This window comes from Anser brachyrhynchus, assembly GCF_964034855.1.
Source record: "Anser brachyrhynchus genome assembly, chromosome: Z".
Lineage (NCBI taxonomy): Eukaryota > Metazoa > Chordata > Aves > Anseriformes > Anatidae > Anser > Anser brachyrhynchus.
In genome coordinates this window covers 60,810,312-60,819,739 of record NC_137697.1, presented here as the reverse complement: position 1 = coordinate 60,819,739, position 9,428 = coordinate 60,810,312, and the positions used below count along the sequence as shown (strand labels likewise).

General features: G+C 46.9%; 1 long non-coding RNA gene across 1 annotated transcript; it reads left to right on the top strand.

The window, feature by feature from the left end:
• The first annotated feature begins 777 nt into the window (after positions 1-777).
• On the top strand, positions 778-4,915 carry LOC308186158. Its single transcript, XR_013943937.1, has 3 exons — positions 778-951; positions 3,533-3,584; positions 4,505-4,915. It is a non-coding gene; the product is annotated as an uncharacterized lncRNA (long non-coding RNA).
• Positions 4,916-9,428: the final 4,513 nt, after the last annotated feature.

Sequence of the window (9,428 nt, the reverse complement as noted above, 5' to 3'; positions counted from 1 at the left end):
TGTGAGCTTTGACCAGCAGAGGCTGGCCGGAGGTGACGGAGGCACTGAGCTCCTTAGGAGCCAGGGAGACAGCTGAGATCCAAAGAAGCAGTTCAATTCTTTCTCATCATCTGCAAAAACATGTTCTCAGCAGGTTGGCGTAGCCTGCTGGGGGCGTGTGTGTGTCTGTCTCACAGCTCCCTGCTGCTGGAAAGGCTGTTTCTTCTCCAGACCTTCAGGCAACTTTGGTGAGGAAAGACCTCTGGCAGCGTGAAGGTGGAACTCACGAGCCCTTCCTATGAGAGGCCAACTTTAGAGAATTATATTAATTAATTAATTAATTAATTTAGTCTTTTGATTTGAAAACTAATATACATTTTGATAGAAACTGCTAATAACCCCCCTTAGATCTGCATGGATCGTGTTGGAGCCTGAGCTGCCACGGCCACTGATTGCTCCTCAAACTCCTCTGTACCTTCCTCTGTGCTCTTTCTCCTTTCCCCAAATTCTGGAGGGAAGGAAAGGTTAAATCCATGTCCTCACAGAGGGGTAATAGTTCTTCCCAACAGACAAGTCACAAGCAAACTATTTAATTGTAAATGTCTCACTGAAGGATTGGTACACGAGTGAGACATGACTTCATCCTTTAACCCACATGCTTCACTGGTCTAGGGAACCCTGGTGGGCTTGGCCCATTTTAGTCATAGTTGTCATGGGAGAGCCTTAATGACTTAGTAAGGTAGCTTAAAAAATCTCCATACAGAATCCAGCATATGGTATATTTATTGGCAAATGCTAATCCCCATAGGAACGAGTTCTGTAGTAACAAATGATGAATTATGTGGCTTCATAAGCACTCATGTCATCAAATGCACCATTGACCTTTTTACATTTTCAGGGGGATTTTCTGCTCTGCGCAGTTTCTCTGGTTTGGAAGTGAAGCAGTTTAACAATGTGTCCTGAAGGAAACAGGTAATCAATAATTTCATTTTTGGTTACCGTAAAAGGTAAATGAGACCCATATATTTGTTGGGCAAGTAAGCAATCCAGGGGTTAGTGAAGCTGAAGCAGGAGCTAACAAAGAACACAAATGCTCACAATACAGGAACACAAAGTAGAAATCCTTGTTGGGGGAAAGAAGTAAGGGTAGGTCAAATATATCTCACAATGACAGAGAGAAAAATGTTTATTTTAAGCATGCTTTTTGGGCAAGAAGCAGAGCTGGGAAAGCACCTAACTCCAGTGAATAAATCTGTTATGAATTTTAGCTGAAGATGCTTATAAGGTAGCCTGCTGTTAGCAACCAGGAGGGTGGATCCCATTCAGATTAATCTGCTAAGTGATCAGAAACAGTTGTCTGAATCCCATGAATAAAATTTTGGGCTTGGGCTTTCTAAGACACAGGAACTGTAGGATCTGTCTTGGGAACAGGAGAAGGGGTTCGTGCAGTGACCAAACTGGGAAATGCAGCAGAGATCAGGGTGCAGCCATGCCTGCGTGTCCTCCTAGCTGGACGCTAACCTGGCTGCAAGATGGCATTGAACCACCTATTCAGCAGAGCAGTAAGACAGCTGCTGGTCCAGAACACCATCCCCAGCAGAGTGGTCTTCTCAAAGTAATGTTTTAAGGTCTGTTAGCAAAGATCAGCTCTCAGTACGTGTATGTAATGCAGACAGACCTGAGTGCACAGTGCGCTGTCTGTGCTGGTCAGGCACCCACACACAGCAGTGCAGGCAGATCTGGGACAAAGAAAGCTTTATTTTTTCTTGTTGACCCTTGTATGTGTTAAATTCAGAGCTACACCCTGCATGGAGCCAGCTGACAACTTTGAGCTGTTCTGTCCTCGTCTTAATCACCGCTGCAGCCTGCTGTGCCCAGGGCTGTTTCTGAAGGCTGGTGCCAGAGCTGGTGCCAGGTCAGGCAGCCCAGCTGGGGGAAACCAAGCCAGGGCTTCACAGGCTGCCTCTGCTGCCAAGTGAAACCAAGGCACCCGTGGCTGCTGGGTGATGCATTTATTTCTGTGCTGGTCTCTCCCTGCATACCATGCAGCAGCTGAGATGAACTAACACAAGGTGGTGGTGCCATGCTTGTGCTGCTCAGCTCTGGGTGGGCAGATAGCTGTGGGTAGCACCTCTTCTCCTTGTGCCTGAGGCTGTGAAAGGCGTGTGAGTAAACAGCGAGTTATCTTGGTTGTTATTTACTCGTGAGGTTGCTGTCAGCAGAGTCCTGAGAAACAGCTTGTATTTGTTTGCCATGTGTCGCACTGGCACGCTAAGTGCTTCTAAAACCAGTGCTAGGGATCAGTGATTAGCCAGAGGGAACAGGTGAGCTCTCATGGATTGCCACCCATGTTTCTTCATGTTGCTGTGTTTCCTATGGTGCTTTCCATCCTTGGCCTGTCTGAGCTGGACCTTACATCATTGCAGAAGACCAGCAGGTGACGTTGAGGTAAAAGTGCCACTTTTGTTACAGTCATGAAGACTGCCCATGACCACGGTGGGGGTGCCTCTGCATCACACATCAGGCTGCCCATTCATGCCCACAGAACAGCTCAACCTCCTCTCTCCTGTCCCTGCTGCTCACCTTTTCAATCCTCAGGTCCCAAGGTTCATAAATGCCTTCTCAGCACCGCAGAAACAGCTCTTGAGGTCCCACTTGCCCTAGACATGTGAGGCAAACCACACCAGACCAGCACAGGCACACTGAAAAACAGAGAAATTTAAGCAGACTGAATTGCTCAGGGCTTGGGCTGCCAAGGGAATTTTTGGGCCCTGAGAACATTTATACGCCTCGGGCCTGGGACGCTTTCTCCATCCCATCATGACTAATGGTCCTAATTGATTGGAACTGCCAAGCCCAGCTGCCAAGCAGAATATTTTTACAATCCCGGGTCTATTTATGCACTGACAAATGCAAAACTCGGTGTCAGAAAGGAAAGTGCAAAGCAGAACTGCAGGAAAAGAAACACATCTGCGGAGAGGGCTGTGAAAGAGAGGAGGCCTTTGCAGCACAATGGGGTGGGACCGGCTGAAAACCTGTGCCAGGTGCCACCATGGGTGGGCTCCCCCAGGGCTCCAGGCAGCATGTGGGACATGATTTGGGAAGGGGTCCTAATCTGAAACATCCACTGGCCTCTGCTGGAGATAGATGAAACACTTGTCTTTCTGATTTTAGTCTATTTCAGGGACAAGTGCTACCCAAATTTGTCACTTGCATCAAAATGCATCAAGATAAAGAACCAAAGCTATTACAAAATGACAAAGAAGCTCAGTAAGAACAGATTGTTTTTACTGTTCATGACTGGGAAAGAAAATATTTAAAAAACAAAAACAAAACAAAACAAAAACATTTTCCTCTGAGGCAGGACTGCAGCTTGTTCAGGGAGGCAGAGGAGAAAGTGTATTTCCTGGTTTGACCTCTTCTGCTTGCCGGACTCATCAGCGCACGTCCACTTGCCAGAGGAATCACCCTGGAGTGACTTTGTACACTAGCACATGAGAACCAAGCTCACCCAAACTGAAATATCTTTTCTCTCCTTGTACTGCCTATGAAGGGCAAGAGCACAGTGATGATGGTGGAGATGGGTGTCCCTGCCCATGCATGAAGTAAGTGACCCGATCTTTTAAGTGATCCTCCATAAGCAGAACTGCTGCAGTCCTTTGCCACCATAGGGCTGGGACAATGGCTGTTGAGTTTTGCCCTTTTGTCTGCCCCCAGATGTGAAAATTGATTGTGTTCTGATTGAATGGCACCTTGGCTTCCCGCTAACACCCTAAATTAGGGCTGTCGATCTGCCCACCTTTCACAGCAGCACAGGCTGGCGCGAGGGGCTATCCACACACAGTGCGCCCTGCCACTGCTCCCATCCTGGCACCGCTGGCAGCAGCAAGGCAGGGGCAGAAAATTGCCACTTGACCCCTGTGAGGGGACAAGAAGCTGTGGCACGGCCGGGCAGCAGCGGGCACAGTGGAAAAAAGCGTTTTTAGGGTGGTCGTATGGCCCCTCGCCCATCTCCTCGGGGAGAGGGGCGGCCAAACCCGCTCGCCATCCCTCCCACAGGAGGGATGCTGGGCTCTAATATTCCCCCCAAAAAAACAAAAACGGCTGAGCCCAAGAACGCCGGCGGCAGCTGAAAAAGCCTGTTTTTCTCCGGAAACTCGTTTCCTGGAGGAGAGCAGCAGAGGGGGCTCTTGCCCTGCCGTGCGGCACCGGCGCTGCCGGAGGGGAGGGAGGAAACCGGGACGCTGCTCCCACTCGGGGAACTAGAGCCCGAGTTTAGTTAATGCCCAGCAGGGGCACTAGGGAGGGTGGGCAGCCGTGTCCTTTTGCTGTTCCCTGCTCCAAACGCCTTTTCCTGCAAGGGGCAACCCGAGAAAATGCTCTTCCCCATCACCATCCAGTGCAGGGTTCGGATGTTTGCGCCCCCTCACTGAGGCACCAGCGTGGGCATGGGTGTTTTGGGCATGGGTAGGCTTCTAAAGAAAAGAGAAATCTAGTGAGAGTGAAGTGTTCCCTTCTTTTTCAGGAAAATCAGCCACTAAGTGTGGCACACAGTCCTATTTGACTTTCTGTGAAAGTAACTGTGAACAGCACACATTTGCACCTCATGAGACAAGAACGACAGACAGTCCGCAAGGAGAGAATTTTCCAGCTTATTTTCCCTGTGTATCAAGAGCATTGTATGAAACTCATTAAAAGTATGGAGTGAGTTTTCCCTAAAAAGGCTTCAATTTTTAAATCATGTACAGAATTAAAGAACAGATTGTGAAGAACAGATTGTGATGTAGCACTCACCCATCACCAGATTTCATCTTATCTCTGTGCCTGAGCCAACGACGCAGCACTAGTGGCGATGGGGCAGTACACAGAAATATTCATGATGGAACCTGCTTGTGAGACCCTGTCCTCACAAAGTGTAACTGTGACAGCAGCTATCACTGCAGAAAGGTTTGTTTTGGTAAATGCTGTTTCCTGAGGGTTCTTGTTCTCTACAGGAATAAGAGTGAAGAATTGTCACATATGATTCACTTTTATACCATTAGTGTTTATTAAGCAAGAATTATGTACCTCAGCATAAAAGGCAACCAATCTATGCTGCACCAGCCTACAATTTAGACACAAGACAGAAATAGAAGGAAAAAGAACAGTACAATAAAAATACACTTTTTTAGAATCACAGAAGGGCTGAGGCTGGCAGGGACCTCTGGAGGCACCTGCTCCAACCCCTGGTCCAGCAGGGCCACAAAGAGCAGGGTGCCCAGGACTGTGCCCAGGCAGATTTTGGAGGTCCCTAAGGAGGGAGACTCAAAAACAACTCCAGGCTTCTGTGCCACTGCTCCTCACCTGCACAGCAAAGCCGCGCTCCTGGTGTTCAGAGGGAGCCTCCTGTGTCCAGTTTGTGCACAGAGCCTCTTCTCCTGGCACTAGGCACCACTGACAAGAGCCTGGCTCCATCTTTCAGCCTCCCTTCAGGTATTTATACGTGTTGGTAAAATCCCCTTCTGCCTTCTCTTCTCCAGGCTGAACAATCCCTGATCTCAGCCTTTCCTCACAGAAGAGATGCTCCAGTCCCTTCATCGTATTCATGGTCCTTCCCCTGGGCTCTCCCCAGGATGTCCATGCCCCTATCATATTAGAAAGCCGAGAACTGGACCCAGCTCTCTGGTGTAGCCTCAACAGGGCTGAGTAGAGGGGCAGGATCACCTCCCTCCACCTGATGGCAACTCTGCTCCTAATACAGCCCAAGTTACCATTGTCCTTCTTGTGACAAGGGCATGTTGCTGTCTCATGTTCACCTTGACATCCACCAAGATTCCAGGTCCTTTCCTGCAGAGCTGCTTTCTGTCTGGCTCCCCCTCCACCCATACTGGTTGTTTCTCCCCAAGTGCAGGATGCTGCATGTCCCCTTGATGAACTGCATGAGGTTCCTGTCAGCCCATTTCTCCGGCCCGTCAAGGTCACTTTAGATGGCAGCACGGCTCTCTGGCATATCAGCCACACCTTCTAGTTTTGTGTCATGAGCAATGTTGCTGAGGGTGCATTCTGTCCGATTGTCCGGGTTGTTAACGGAGATGTTAAACAGGATTTGAGCCGGTACTGGACCCCTGGGATACACTGTTAGTTACTGGTTCCAACTAGACTTTATGCCACTGATCACCACCCTCTGGGCCCTCTGGGCCATTCAGCCAGTTTTCAGCCCGTCTCAGCGAGACATAGAATCACAGAATCATTAAGGTTGGAAAAGACCTCCAAGATCATCTGGTCCAACCATCCCCCTACCACCAATGTCACCCACTAAATCATGTCCTTAAGCACCATGTCCAGCCTTTCCTTGAACACCCCCAGGGACGGTGGCTCCGTCACTTCCTTGGCAACCTGTTCCAGTGCCTGACTGCTCTTTTCTGACAGGCCTGTAGTTTCCCAGGTCCTCCTTACGACCCTTCTTATAGATGGGTGTCACATTAGCAAGTCTCCAGTCATCTGGGATCTCTCTGGATGACCATGACTGCTGATGGATGATGGAGAGTGGCCCAGCAATCACATCCACCAACTCCCTCAGCACCTTCAGATGGATCCCATCTGGCCTCATGAACTTGTCACAGTCCAGGTGGAGCAGCAGGTCTCTGACTGTTTCCACCTGAACTGTGAGGGATTTCTTCTGCTCCCCATCCCAGACTTCCAGGTCAGGAGGCTGAGTACCCTGAGGATAAGTGGTCTGGTTAGTAAAGACAGATGTAAAGAAGGCATTAAGAACCTCAGCCTTTCCCTTATCCTCAGTAGTCATGGAGATTCTCCTTGGCCCTCCTCTTACTGTTAAGATATTTGTAAAAACATTTTTTGTTATCTTTTACCATAGCAGCCAGGTTAAACTCATGCTCAACAGCTGGTCTATGGGGACCTTATGGAAGAAAATGAAATGTTTGAGTCCTCAAATGGGCAAATTTTTTATGATTATCTGGCAAAGAATTTGTGTAGAAATTGTAAAGAACTTCACCATTGTTGTTTTCTTTTTTTTTTTAAAGTGTCTGGACAGGAAGACAGCCTGAGATGGGGAATAAAGAGATAAAAGCATTAAGTTACATACTCTGATTTTAATACTGGATTAGAGTTTTCATGCATAAAGGAGAACATAATTTTCCTTCATGTTGTTTTTAAATAGTCAGGAAGAAAAGTTTAGAAAAAGTGTGGAAAATGGGCAACAACTTGAGAATTTGAAACAAAAGCAGCCCATCCTTTCAACAGCTATGCAGCATGTGTGCCTCGGCAAAGGCATCACAAGGTAGCACCAAACTGGGCTTGCTTGGGACCAATCACCAGATCAGTCTGAGGGCACCTGCACACCTCCATGAACTTGTGCCACCCTGACGCCAGCTGAGAGCCTTGGAGCTGTCTGATGTCCACACCTGCTCATGGGTAGCCAAAAGCACGAGGAGGCTGGCACCTGGGCTAGCAGTTATCACCCAGTGATGCTGCAGCACTGAGCACATTTCTATGGACCTTCAGGGAGCTTTCACTACGAGCAGTCACTGCTTCCCTCAGCTGGGCAAGGAAGCACGGCTCTTCATGGCTTCCTGCTGAGCAGGGGCAGAGTAGTTACACAGCTCTCACCACCTGGAAGCATCACATCAACACTGTGCCTCCTCCCAGTTTGTGGCTCAGCACAGCGCTGAGGTGTCCCTCCTGTCACATTCCCATGGGACCACTGGCTGGAGGTGCTAGGTCCCTGTTATAGTGCAGGTCTACCTGGAGAGATCCAAGTCTGCCTTGGTGTTTACTGTGTCACTTCTATCATTATGCATTAGTGCTGTTGCTTCTTGCTGGATCTTGGTTTTACAATAAGTCTTCTGAAAATAATAATAGGAATAATAATTGAGCATAAATAATGTGCAGTAATGATTATTCCTGGGGACCTGGTCTTCCATATTAACCCAGAAAACCAGCACTTACTGGCTTGCATTATACTGCTGAGGTGCTGCTAACCTGATACTACTTCTTGTACACCTTGACTAAAACGGTAGCATTTGATTTGGAAAAGGTACATTTTTTATTTTAAATGGAATAGAAAAAAATTGATTTTAAGCCCTAATTGCATACATGTCAAATAACACATCACATTTAAAGGCTGCCATGGGAGCCAAACAGTGTAATTGTATATGGACAGTGTTATCTAATTTACCCTGGTTTGTATGATTTACTGGCATGTTTTGCTGTGAGCTGCATTATTTAGTTGTTTGATAATCTCTTTTTACTTTCTCTTGTGATTTATGAGATGGAATTTCTGTTTGTTTTATATCAGTGTGTTATTTTGTCAATCACAATATCTTTGTGCAACAGTGATGTACCAAAAAAAAAAAAATGACACTGGAGAACAACCCACAGAGTATATGTAATGTGTGTTTTAAGCGTTATTTATGGAGAAACATATCAGAGGAACCAATTTGGAAAGCAATGGTTGGTTATATGTAAAGAACAAATGCTGCAATCAGCACTCTGTGGGTTTGCTTGCATGTGTTTGTGGATCTGTACAGTTGTCTACATGATTAATGAGCACAAAATGAAAATTCCTTTTTTCCTTTCGAGCCTTTGTACTTTTCCCTTCTCTCTCCTAATAGTGGAGTCATATGCTCTGTCTTTGCTGCACCGCATTTCCTCCTCACCTTCCCAGCTGTATCGGGACCGAGCACAGGGAAAGCGTGGCTGTTGTCTTTCCCCGCCAGCAGACTGCATATGCAGGCTGGGGGAACTTGGTCATTTTCGTGGGATTTCGTCACTTTGGGTTGGTGGAGGAAAAGGGGATGGCACACATGCTGAGTGGTCAAGGCACTGTGCATACATGACAAAGACTGAGTGTAGAAAAATAACTTTATTGTGGTCCTTAATATCTCCTAGTGAGATGAGGATGCAGGTACTCCGACTGATCTCTTTCTACGCTATCAGATTTAGCATTTCATGGTATATGTAATTTTAAAAGCTCTTTAATGACTGTTAAATTAGGTTTTTATCTGGGAAAAACACTAAGAGCAAGCACTTACTGAAATGAAATAAAATATGCTTTAGACCTGTGAAACATATGGTTTACTATGAACTCTCCAAAAAAACATGGTAATGCAGTGACAACGAGATTGCTATTGTAGGAAGTAGAGCAAAGAATCTTGTGAGGGTACCCAATGCTTAAAAGAAAAAAAAAATCATATTAAACATATTCCATTTTATTGGAACTAACTCTGCTGAAACAGATAGCCATTCATAAAATCACCCTGAGTCCCCAGCTTTTGTATGATGATGGATGCAGTACACGCAGGCAGCCTTCCTGCGTTCTTACAGAGGCACAAACACTCTGCCAGATTGGTGCTGTTCAGTTTTGTACCTCTGAATTCACAGTTCTGTTTCTGGCAATAGCAAAAATCAAACTGGCTTCTCTACAAGACAAAAATTCACCCACTACATTA